General features: G+C 42.8%; 1 long non-coding RNA gene across 1 annotated transcript in view; it reads right to left on the bottom strand.

Moving 5' to 3' along the window:
* Positions 1-13,407, bottom strand: part of LOC127358967 (uncharacterized) — a 71,273-nt gene that overhangs the window by 4,877 nt on the left and 52,989 nt on the right. Inside the window, exons 3-4 of the long non-coding RNA XR_007882569.1 lie at positions 12,597-12,683; positions 618-709 (exon numbers count right to left, since the gene is read on the bottom strand). This is a non-coding gene — a long non-coding RNA (uncharacterized LOC127358967). The remainder of the gene's footprint in view (positions 1-617; positions 710-12,596; positions 12,684-13,407) is intronic.

Genomic DNA, 13,407 nt, shown 5'->3' with positions numbered 1-13,407 from the left:
AAGATGGATTCTCGCTTGATCTTGTGACTTTGTGATCTCTCGAGTACAGCTGCCTCGCAAGGTTAGCTCTCTCTCTCTTGATCAGCCGAACTTCCACACATTTACTTCTTTTCTCTACCTCATAGGGGTTGATGAAGTTCCCTTTAAACAACTCCAGCTGACCAAAGCTAGGCAATGGCTGCCATCCTGCATGGGGTGTTGCGGATGCCCCTCTGCCAAGGCGCCCCAGCCCCTACATAGTCTGTACACACCACTGTCTGTAAGACAAAGTGATCACAATTTGTCCAAAGGTTTTAAAAGAGTAGGACTCGAACTAAAAGCAAGTGGAAACAGTAGAGGCTTACGCAAACCCCGAACCAACACCAACCCGCTGCACTATGAATGCAGGAGTGAGTGAGGGACACACACACACACACACACACACACACACACACACATCCCTCCTTTTCGCTCTCTGGGGAGAAAGGCTTCCTTGTGGAGGTGAGGCGAGTGCTTGTTGTCGGCTCTCACTCCGGCTTCCTGTTCTATTCTCTCCCAGGAAGTGACACGAAGAGACAGAGGCTCCCACAGACGCGCCACACACACACACACACACACACAAACACACACATACACACCGCTGGCATGAATGGCAGGCCTTGGCTCCCACGGGTAATGGTGATGTCATCCTCCCTGCCGCTCCATCCGTCCATCCGTCCGGCTTCTGCGCCTGGAAGGAGAGAGGTAGAAATGACGTTAAATGATGACGATCGCAAGTTTATATAAGATTTGTTTTTTGTTCCTTGCTTCCTGTTTTGCTGAGTCATGGCGCAATAATCCACTGCACTGATAATTGGGCTCCTTTCATAACAAAGTCTATTTTTTGGGGTCATAGATTTCAGAGCACTATTGTTAACCTCCAGGAAGAAAAGAAGGAGGGATGCGAAGGTGAGTGTAGGAGGGCGGCCAGCAGCAATAGTCGAATAGATGCACAGGATGTTCACGCCATTTAGCAACAACTATTAGTCACACTGCAGCACCACTGTCTGGACCACCTGCCACAGGCCGCATCATCACAAACACCTTCAGGTGAGAAATGATCTGCATGCAAGGGAGAGATTGTGTGTGTGTGTGGGTGAGTGTGTGGTTGAGTGAGTCGCTGTTAAAAATGGATATTATGCTGTCCGTGCACAACAGGTTTCACTGAACAGCAAGATGGCTGCTCTGTCAATGGGGTTGTTAATGCCTCATCGCCTCGTAACTGGTTTGTGCAACCTCTCTGTGCAACGAAGTGACACATGAGGGCATGGACATATGTCAGTGTTCACTGTAAAAAAAAACCCAAAACGCCATTTGTCACATAATAAATTAACCTTTATGCCTAGTTATTCTCATGGTTTTTCAGTGGTATTATATGCAGATCATTCCAGCAACCAGAGAGAGGCAAGATGAGCTAAAGAAAAGCACACACAACCTCTGTATCACCTGCTGTCACAGAAACTTTGACCTGGAAATTCTAATATTAAAGGCCCAGTGTGTAGTTTCAATGGTATCTAGTACTGTAGTGGTGCAGATTACAACTCCTCGCCTCACCCTCCCGTTGCTAAATTGGAGGTGGTCACGAAACTTGCAAAAGGCCCTATCTAGAGCCAGTGAAGACCCGCTCCCTCTGTAGATAAAAACGTCTCATTCTAAGGTAACTAAAGCACAACAATTCTTATTTTGAGGTGTTTACACAGAAATGAAAACATACATATGAATAATATATATATATATATATATATATATATTATTCCATTTCTGACAATAGATCCTAAATGTTACACACTGGACCTTTAAGTGGTGTTGAAGGTACTTATTTCTCTTGAAATATCTCAAATTTCACATTTCCTGAACGACATATGAGGAGAGATGAGTTACAGAAGCTGGTGGCACAGAGGCTAGCCAAATGTGACGTCAAGACTTTGGCTCCCTATTCAGTGGAAGCGTCTCTTCTACATATGTCATGTTTATCTCTGAAGACCAAGTAAGAGCAGAGTACTCAGCATTTAAAGTGAAGCATAAATGAGTGGGTCATGGTCCTGTGGTTATAATTTGTACAACATCAAGCTAGTAAATCTAGCAATCTGATGGTTTTTTACGGCTGCGGATAAAGACAAAGTTTATTGGCAGAAACGCAAGCGAGCATTTCAATTATCCTGGAAACAGCAGTTTAGTTGGGTGGCGTTAGGCCAGAGATATACTTGCTTTCAACTACACGTTCCTATGATGGCTGCCTCATGTATCCTGTGTCCATTTGGACGGTTGGTTGTGCACGTCCTCAGAAATTGATACGACGCATCCGCAACACAATTGTGTGTCTCTTAATCGCGAAACTCCAGCTCTGTATTTGGCAGTTTCTCTGCTTTGCTTTTGGTGTTTTATAATTCTTTTCAACAACAATATTTTTAGTGCTGTTTGCTTAGCATTAAGCTAGCTATGTCTTTACACTGAGACGTACTTATACAGTTGTTTAGGAGTACCTCAGCCGCACTGCTGTACGCAGGCTTTCAGAAATACTGAGGCCCAAAAACGGAACTTGCTTGGGATGTTTTAGGTCTGCATCAAAGCATCTATAACCACTTTGATGCTTTAGATAATCATTTCACAACTTTTATTGTATACCCCTTGGAAAAAATACAGGTGACCTCAATGGTGGGTGTGGCCAGGTTCACCAAATGTGGCGGTACACAATAGACAAAAATCAGAGTGATTAATGAGAGTACCAGTCCATTTTAGGCACAGGTCGTCATCGTTTTTCAAAGTTTCCGAAAAATGCAGCGAGAGTGCCATAACAATAGTCAACAGCATCTAGCTAGCATGGCTGCTAAAAGGGTCTTTGTTGTTTGATAACCGCTAATAAATAAAACTAAAACTAGTTGTATTGGGGAAAGTAAAAATTGCCGTTGGGAAAGTAGATTTCTGACCGGGCGAGTGAAAAAAAAAACATTAATGTTGAACTCAAACCAACATATATTTGTATCATTTTTAATATCAGTTTATAGTATATCCTTCATGTTTGTTTTATTATCTGCCTCAGCTATCACTTTTCAGGGTTGAAGAAAGAAAAGGATTGTAACTCTAGACCTTCTTTGGTGCACATTAGGTGCTTTGCATCGGAGAAGTGGAATGTTGTGTCCCTCTGCACAAGTGTTCAGAAAACCTACCAAGCATTCAGTATGAAACATAATAAAAATAAAAGCAGTTAGTGTGAGATTCTCAAGCTTTTTCAATGCTACAGATCAACACACGAGACATCTGGGAGCATACCTTTTCACAATTTGATAACATTCTGTCCTAAGAAAATCCACCTGAAGAGGTTTTTGTTGTAAGTTAATACTGATAATTATATTTGGGGGAAATTACAGAGACAGTGGGACCTGTAATCACATGTCATCACTTTGGCTTTTATTTCTAGAGAGTAAAATTAGAGAATTTCTCATGAACTGGATTTCCCTAGACCCTGGTTTAGGCACTAATGATCTTTGTTGGCAATGAATATTGCTAAACGTTTTTTTGCCTAAAAGAGGAATGTACAGTAGTGCAGTGGAATGAAACCCTTCAATTGTTCTTGTAAGAGTGAAGAAAGACTTGGTTGCACATCCAGTATTAAAAACCATTAATCACCCTATCTAGAGCTTTCGCAGCTCCTCTTAAATTCTCCAAGTGGACCACTGCTCCAGCAGGCAGCCTGTCAGACAGATCCGGCACCTCAGGGCCACAGACCTGATACCGATCCTCCCTTCCCATCAAGAAACCTCCCCCCTGTGAGCCATCTTATTGTTCATACGTATCGGTTCCTGGAAAATTAGGTGACTTGACACTGACACGGAGAAGTGAAGATGCGTGACAGACTCAGTGGTGTGTTTTTACAGACAGTGAATCCCAGAGCAGTCACGGCTGAACTGTTGTTATTGATTAAAGTAATAATACCATCCTCTAGCAATTCCCCACGGAACACTAATACTGTAGTCAAGGATGATTTTTTTCTTTCTTTTATTTCCTGGGATTAGAAAGTGAAAGTTGGCACAAACACAACCATTTATCATTGGAAAAGCAGCCAACGATGAATGTACAGGTGTCTGCAGTGTGGGAGGGAATGTGTTCTTGCTCCAGCTAACACGTGTGTGTGTGCGTGCGTGAGTGCTTGTGCGTGTGTGAAAAGCGCACAAACTCAAATTGTTATCCGACATCAAATGCCTGTTCTGCTCTTTGAATGAATGAGTTCTTTCACCATGATAACATCCTCCTAGGGGCCAATCAGTGACAACAGCCACACTATACAGTAGCTGTCTTTGCTGCTAGAGGTGTGGACAAAAAGTATTTTTTTTATTAAAGTTACCTACTGCAGCTTTAATCAATATTTTGTATATAAAGAATGGGTCAGGTGACTGTTTAATATGAATTGGGTCCTCTAGTAGTTATGAATCCACAGAGAACTCTGTCTATCCAACATGGGTTTAAATTCTAAGGATGCCATGTATTTGAAACCTTACGCACGAGCACCACTGTTACAGGGTAAATATCTTTAGTTATAATAACAGTAGAGCCACGCAGGCAGGAAAATTGAGCATGGATCAATAATAGAATCAATAATAGGATTGGTATCAATTCCCATACCAACCCCGAAGTCGCCAACAAAAATCAATCAATGCTGCTTTAAGCTATCGGAATAATTTGAAAGATGCCGCAATCACACATAAGTGTGACACATTTGACCCCATTAGGCCAATCGGATCAGTTATCTCAAATGTAAGTGGCAGTGGTGGCCTAAAGAATAGAGAAGCAGCAGGATAAAATCTGGGCGGGGAAAGGGAAGAAGCAGCACTTACACTTTCCTTATTACCGCCACTGAGGTGCCCTTGAGTAAGGCTCTTAACCCAACTGGTCCAGTGGAGCTGGTCAGTGTGGCTGTAGTTCTGTTGTTGTACTGGGCAGTTTCCAGGTATGAATGTTCTTACAGTGTGTGTCAGGGTCTCTTTACAGTGCCATCTGAAGTAGCATTCTTGGGTTTGCCCCACTGTTGTAATGGACATCAATCTATTCCATATCATAGCATTAAAACCTAGTACCAAAGTGTAACACCTTCAAGACTACATCCATCTAAAGCTTTGCAGAAAACCTCATGGACACACTTTGTTATCCCACACTGCGTTATTACTGCTAACCAGCGTCTGGATTTATGGATAAATGTCAGGCACTGAGACAGACCACTGCTGTTCCTCTCATCAGTGACATTACCATAAAGCTGCTCATGCCATAGTAGTGTGTATAGCCTCAGGTTCCCGTGTGTGTTAATGTGCCTCAGTGGTGCGGTTCAGGCGGAGGTCGTGCCGAGTAAAAGCCCAGAGGGAGGCGGGCATGAGCCCCAGCGTGCAGAGTTATGCTAATAGTAACGATGCTGATGGCGGCAGGGAGAGCATAAATCTCAACTAAGGAGCATGACGATAGTTTAAGTCGGCGAGGCAGCTACGCCTCACAGTGCCACACACACACACACACACCCTCAACACAGCTGACGAAGATGCTGCACAGGCAGAGACGCACTTCTGCAGAATAACAGTGTGTCTTACAGTTCACTGTGGCCTTTGTCGATTCCACATTTCACGCCATAAGCAGATTTCCCTAACCCATATTTCACTGCATGGTTTCAAACCTACTGTAGCTTATAATTAACTGCTGTCGTGGAAAACAAAGACACCCCAGCTGACATGAGTGTGACAATGCGGTGTGTAAGACAGCATGTTTGTTAAGCAGTATTTCCTGGAGGAGACTTCCATTTCTTTCTGTGAATGTCAGCTGACTGACAGGAACAAGAGCGTAAAGTAACACAGCAGTGACTGAAAACATTAAACTCAATGAAATAAGCACCAAACACAAACTGACTAAGCCAAATGAGGGCTTCATGTGCACAGTGCTAGATCATCTCACAATGTGGAGGCTGTTTTTAATGGGACAGTTCAACCCTCTGCCTTCTCTCCAATATAGTGGAACCATTGGAGATGGTTGTGGTGCTCAAAATGACAAAGACATTCATTTGAAAAACTCAGCAGCAATGTCTCTTTCCAGAAATCATGATCCGGTTACCCAGATAAACCACAGACCTTGTTGTGAGCAGTTTCAGTTAGGAACTATTTTCTTTCTATGGAACTACACCCGGCAACAATAGCTGAATGTAAGCTATCTCAGTGGTGCTAGGTGTGCTAGCTAACGTTACAGTTCAGTTGAGGAGGATTCCATTAGCGTTTACATCCTGCACTGTCATGAGCATGAGCCGCTCGTCCATGAGTGGATGCACACTTCCTTCTCTGCGTTGATACATAGAAAGAAAGTAGTTCCTACATGAAACGGCTCTCAACAAGGTCTGTGGATTACTTTGAGCAACCGGGTCAGGCTTTCTGGAAAGAGACATCGCTTTGGAGCACCACAGAGTTCCATTATATCGGAAAGAAGGCAGATATCTCTATGGCTGATATCTCCAAAGCTCAGCAACTCACACCAAAACAATCTGTAAACAAAATCCCACTCAATCCATCGAAAACCCAGTCCAACATTCCCTTTTGTTGGCAGAGTGAATTCCTAACATGGAGTTGAAGTTTGGTGAACTTTGATGCAAATTTTGCCCTGTCACTCGCCTGAATTTGCGCATGTGTCACCATGCCCTTATTAGCAATGGGCCTACAAATGTTAAGGCCAGAGAGTCATGGTCATCTGACAAATAGGTAATGCAATTTTTTTGTGTACAAATGGAAATTTTGAGTTTGTGCTAGCACAACCATTCTCCCTCTGTGGAAATCCAGCCATTAGATTTCAAGATACTTTATGCAGTCACGACTGTTGTTGGTCAAGAGGAAGCATAACCCCATTTGTGACCACAGCCGCCGTACGTTACTCTGTAATTTGGTCACGTAGCTTCCTACTGAAGCCTTACGGTATTTTCATGATCCAACAGATGGCTACTGTCTGTAGATTCAAAGACGAAATGTGTGTTTTGATCATCCTGGTCAGAGCAGATATCTGTCGGATCATGGAAATACCTTTGGAGACACAACCCACCGCTAGATAGAAAGTAAAAAACTAAGGTTTTAACTTGTACCCTAATGTTTGCATGGAGAACATTAAGCAACATAATCACAGAGTACTAAGTAGTAAGTAGAGGTCAGAAACAGGACTAGGGGAAGCTTTGATCTGATGTTGGCACTAGATATTACAAAAAGTCACCAACATAACCAGGAATCATACTCTAGGGACAATATATATAATAATACATAAACCAAAGTGCATGGCAATCTGGTCAGTAGTAGTGCTTTTGACTAAGGTCTTGAATGAACCAAAGTCACAGGATGACTAACATTGCCAGGCCCTTCTTCAAGTGGGGCAAAAGATGAATATGCAGCAAAATGCCAGTGTGCAGGCACCTGCAAGAAGAATGGATAAAAGCCCAACAACCTGAAATAACTGGCACAAACTAAAAGAGTCAAAACAAACACTGCCATTATCCTTACAGCTCATAGGCCATCAATATTCCTTCAGGGGAAAAGCCCACATCATAGGATAAGTCTCAAGAGTTCCTGCGCTCTAGAACACAAACAAAGCTGACGCGTTTCTCCTCACCCTATTTTCCTTCCTGGAAAGGAGAGAGGACAAAACAAAACCCTTTCCTTCTGGAGAATTTCAAACATCTGGCTTAGTTTGGGCTCAGTTCCGGGAACGGATCGCAACTGCAGTCCACTCCCAGTGCTGCTGTGGCTCGCCTGGCCAAGAGGCCTTCCTCCCTGGACACAGATAAACAATCTTAACAGGCTAATTTGAAGCAGGGGTAAAAATAGCAGCATGTTGCAGCTCGTGGTTTTGAAGTTAACTACTCATCCCCCCCCGACCTCATTATTAGCTAAAACACACATACATGCACATACACACATACAAACACTCAAAACACTCCTGGGACCTTTCTGGATTACACTGCAGTTGTTTTTAAGTTTGACACACTTCTCCTAAAGCCCACTGAGCAGTGACTCAGAAAACATTCAACACACACACACACACACACACACACACACACACACACACACACACACACACACACACACACACACACACACACACATAAACTTAGTCATCACTAACCACAAGCCAAATTGTAAATCTTCAACATTCTGCTTCTCTCTTGGCTCAGTGCCATGCGGCTTCCCAAAATGAGCAGCGTGTTACAGTAAGAGCCGTTACGTTCCTGGAATATCCTGTCCATCGACACAACAGCGCCGTGACTCTACAAAAAACCCCCTCGCCTGAAGCCTTTCCCCCCCTGCCCCAATAGATCTCCTGACATCTGATTGTGCTGTGGGCACGTGGGTGTTTAAAGAATTTAGGCGGATTGGCTGCAACTGAAAGATACACGCCAAGGTCTGCTGGCAAGAGTGTAAACAGTCTGTGTGCAAATGAAGAGTCCTCTTTCAAAACTGTTGGCAGCGGTCCAGTGTTCAATATCTCTTTTATGGAGGGGCTGATCTGTGAATGTGTCATTATTTGTATTCACCATGGATCAAAACGCTTGTTTGGTGGAGAGCTCGAAGTTACATTTAAATGATCTGATATTCCCACTCAACAACTGCTTGTAAATAAGTTACATAGAATTTTCGTCAATGGACTGATTGGAGTATGATAGATAGGCCTACACCCACACTAATTCACCTTTTTTTGGTGTTCATACCAGTTAAGATGAACTGGACCAGCCAGATCAGTCCACACTGCTGAGACTTGCCTGCTTTGTTTAGTCATTTAAAGTTTTTCACGCATGAGCAGCTGCTGGCTTATAGATGTCATCTTCTGTCTTTTTGCAACGTGGAGTCATTTCCTGTAGTTTCTTGGGATTATCTAACCTGACTGTGCCAGGAGCTTTGATACACAGCACCACTTGGGAACTGTTAGGAAAAGGACAGGCACTTTCAAAAAATACTTGGCAGGTGGCTGAATGAACCATCTCTGTATCACCGTCTCTCACAAGTGAGACTGTAAGTGGGTCAAAGTTGAACCACGACGTCATCCTGTAAACTGTGATGGATGTTTACAGCAGAGATGTTACACTTCACTGGTTTTCTCTTCTGAAAAGGTTTATCTAACATGGAGGGTTCATTGCAACTTGTCTGATTGTCTGACAGCTTACCGCACAGCCAGATCTCGCCTGGCCAAAACTAGGAAACAGACCCAGGTTGTGTGACACCAGAATTTACCTTTAAAATAAGCCATTCAGAAATAAAAAACCTAAGACATACAAAGGTGTACTTTGAGTTAGTATTGATTTTATGCTACTGACAATTTAATAATGTGTCACATTTTTCAAAAGGTGGATAATTATTGATATGGCTCTTTCCTTAATGGCTTTTTCACCTTTTCAAACCAAGAGGCTGACAACCATGTGGGAAAATTACGTCTGAAACCGGATGAAATAAAACAACACCTAGTGCAGCACAGCACCCTGAAGCATAAATACACAAGGTCGACAAATCTCTTCCTCATTCTCTGAGCCCTTTTCTCCTCAGAATGGGCGGTTTCCATCGAAGTTGAGCAGCGTTTGTTCACTAACAGTGAACCACTCCCATGAGAACAAATGCCAACTCCCTCCCTACAATCGATCACCGCACAGGAGCGCAACATTCCCAAGCCATTCCCTTCCCAAACAAATCAATAACCACAGGATGTCCTGTGTATCTATGTCAAAATCTGTCATTCCAAACACACCAGGTTGCAACATCAGATCACTGGATAGAAAAAATACCAATCAGGCCACAGACCTTAAGAAAAGCACCTGATACATATTCATCAGTAATTAACATCCACAAACTGTGACTGAATGTTTGGAACCACCTGAGATCTATAGTTTCAAAAACAGCCTCTACTTCAGCGTCTTTCCAATCATACAGAAGCTTTCAGACACTAAACCTGACCGAAGGAAGTATTTACCAATGCAAAACCAAAAAACTAATTATGAATGAGTAGCATCGGGAATATAAAGGCAAGACAAACACAACCTGCATATGGCTCAGTGATCACCAAGTGGAAGTCAAACATGTGAGTCCTGGCAGTTTATTAAGGATAAAACCAATGAGCAAACACAAAGCAAATTTAAGCTGTGAATCCATCAATCAACAATTGAGGGTTGCATGCAGGGACACATTAAGTGCAAAACACATTTTGAAAGCATGCAAGTCTAGTCATAAGTGTAATGGATGTTTTAAGCCAAGAGCTGTGTCAATAGATTTTAGAAAGTAGCATGGTTTTTTTCCCTCACTGCCTTCAATTGGAAATTCTTCAAATTTCCAATGCTTTGGAAATCTGGTTGCAAAGTCATCAGATTAGCCTGAAAATTAAGCATCATCACTTCAGTGGGATAAAGATGGTTTTGATATAATGATGAAGAATTTTAGATCTGTCCCGAGAACTGAAGAATTTTCCTCCAGGAAGCTCTGCTGTCCCATGACCTTTGCAGGGTATGAGAGCTTGCCAATGGAAAGCTGAATGACAGTTTCTCGATTTACGACAGGCAAAAACAACAAAGTTTGAGAGTCAATTCTGACAATCTAAGCCATTTTAGTAAATTACAACTTGCTTGTCCTGACCGAGTCTAAAATAATCTGACACAACTCTTTTCAGAGAACATCTCACAATCTCTGGTCTCCATTAAGTGGAACTCAGGACTTTTAAGACCAAAGGACGCAAAGAACAGATAAATGACTTTGCCATGCAGAATTAAAATATATTGACTAATATGTGTTTAATTGACAATATGAAAAGACTGCTTTATGCTGTCATGCTGATGTTGACAAAGAACAATTGGAACAGCAGCGGATGCAATAGGAACTGTTCATATCTAGACATTTAAGTGGAAAAGATGGGATGCGTTTAGCTCTCTGTTGTTCTGAAAGCTGTCAGGGGGGGCCAAACAACTGGACTGAGACTGTGCTGATTCTTACTCTAGAATGTGTGTACAGTGTCAGACAGGTGAGGCTGGGATGGAGATGCACCTCTAAGTGCAGGATTCAACCACGGATTGTCCAATCATGTCTAAAGTGTTTATTGCTGTTCTGAATGGCCACCCTTGAAGGCCGGATAAAAAGTTGGACAATCTTCTCCTGGCTACATCACAATACCAGTATGATGCTTGAAGTACTTTATTTTAAGAAGTTTAGCTCCCATGTCCCTGTTTCAGAGGGCTTGATAACCTACACACAGATACAGTATAAAAACACATGTACACCTATTCTGATACTTGGTTGATTGATGGTCTGAAACTATTGACTGTGACCTATTAGCCCCAATTACATAACTTGAAAGACAGCAAGAAACTAAAGTTATATTGAGAAGCCATTGTAGGCGTGATGCCAGTAGCAAACATACAGTAAATCCACCTTGCTGAGTCAACTTACAGTCAGCAACACACACACACACGGAACACACACCCACTGAAATCTGACATGCTAATGTCACGCACTGGGCTATTGTCGATTTCACTTTCTCATGACGTGCCTTCACACTACAGACAGACAGTATCGTATTTGAGGAAGTGGGGGCCTCCACCGGCGTCAAACGTCACAACTGTGTGTTTAATTTAAGATATGAGGGTGTGTAACTAAACAAAAGGCCTTCTCGTGTTGCACGGAAACAGGAACTGTGGGTTTTACTCAGCCACGTCACGCTGTGACCCACCGACTCTGCTGGGGCAGGGAGACAACAATGACAATATGGCAGTGATGACAGAGTGATAGGCACAAAGGGACGTCATCAACAGCCGGCCCGATTCCACAGCATGGACATAATCCCTCATTCAGCTGAACAATTTAGGAGACAGATTAAGTCGTGAGAACTCTTAACAAAGAGTGTAAGTACGCAGAAGAAAGACAAAACATTGTATAAAAGTATAGACGGTGATTGTCTATCACTATCTATAACGGGAGAAGAGCAAAACATCTTTTCCACAGAGAGGCCTTCAGGGCTGCAGTTCTAATATAGCAGATATATACGCTAACCTCTTTAGCAGCTGCCATTGTTGTTTTCAAGCAAACATTCACTTCTCACACACGTTATAGCGCTAAACCACGCCTGTAGCTCAGTACGTTAAGGAAGTTATCTGACAGGGTGTGTCGTGTAGTCTGCAAGACCCTTCTCAAAAGGACTACAGCTAACTTTCTACCAAATGTTAGCTTGAGAGCAGCCTCAACTCTTAAAAGAGCTGGTTTGGATTGTTTCAAGTTTATCGTAACACAATACTCACATACCGTAATGTATTTTAAGAGAATGTATTGGTGGCTATAATCATCATTTGTCCATACTAGCTGTGAAGTGATTTCTTGCTTTGCCTTTGTTCCTCTAACAATCTACACGACTGCCGGGACATATCGCCCTGCCGTGCCTCAGCAATGAACCAACACAAAGGGTTCATACTAAGCTTGAGTGACGGTAGCTTGAGTGACGGTAGCCAAACAGACAGCAGCTTTGGCAGTGAGACAGTTTTCTAACCATCACTGACTACCATGTGTATCAAAAAATATGATGAATATACTGAATACAAGTACATGACTTACTGATTCCAACTACAGGTATGTGCTTCACCAGTTTGGTTCAGTATATTCGGACTGGAGTCACATCTCTGCACTGGTCTTGTCTTTGTTCTGCATGGGTGAAAAAAAAACAGATAATACACTGGTTAGATGGAACCGCCTTTAACATGGATCATTAATCATAAATATGCATTTTAACGCTGGCGTCTAACCCTAATTCCACAGTCAAAATGTGGTCCCCATTAATTTCAAAGAGGAAGACCGCATTCACTTCCTGTCGCAAGTAGATGCAGGCCTCATATCCAGCCAATTAGAGACAGAGTGGGATTGACCTCTCATTCAGGAGGTATTAATCTTTTGTATATGCCCACATTATTTTCTGTTCTGCCAGCTTTTTTTTCAGAGCGTACCAAACAATGTTGCATTGCAATTCCTGTCTGACTGCAGAATAACCCCATCTGATTTCAGGAACTGCCCTTAATCACGCCCCTGTTGGGCCTGTAAACAATCTAGACATAACCTGAGCAAGGATTAGCATTGGAACCACTGACATTGTTCAAACAAGTTGTTATTACATTATGATGGGTAAAATTTACAATGTTTCTTCTACAGCCTCATTTTGATCAAAAGCACCACTATAACCACACAGAGTCACACACACACATCAAACAGCAGGATGAGATCACAGTTCATGCTCCTTGGTGGTGTTTGTGCTTCCACTGAGAGCTGCCGAGTCAGAGGCTCCCTTACAGCACGTTAACGCCCACCACAGCCCATAAACACACCCCGCTGCCACACGGGCTCTCCGCCGCTACTTCCAAATCAAACAAAGTGC

Source organism: Dicentrarchus labrax, unplaced genomic scaffold, assembly GCF_905237075.1.
Source record: "Dicentrarchus labrax unplaced genomic scaffold, dlabrax2021, whole genome shotgun sequence".
Lineage (NCBI taxonomy): Eukaryota > Metazoa > Chordata > Actinopteri > Moronidae > Dicentrarchus > Dicentrarchus labrax.
Note: the sequence above shows the minus strand (reverse complement) of the source record. Positions and strands in the feature narration are given on the sequence as shown.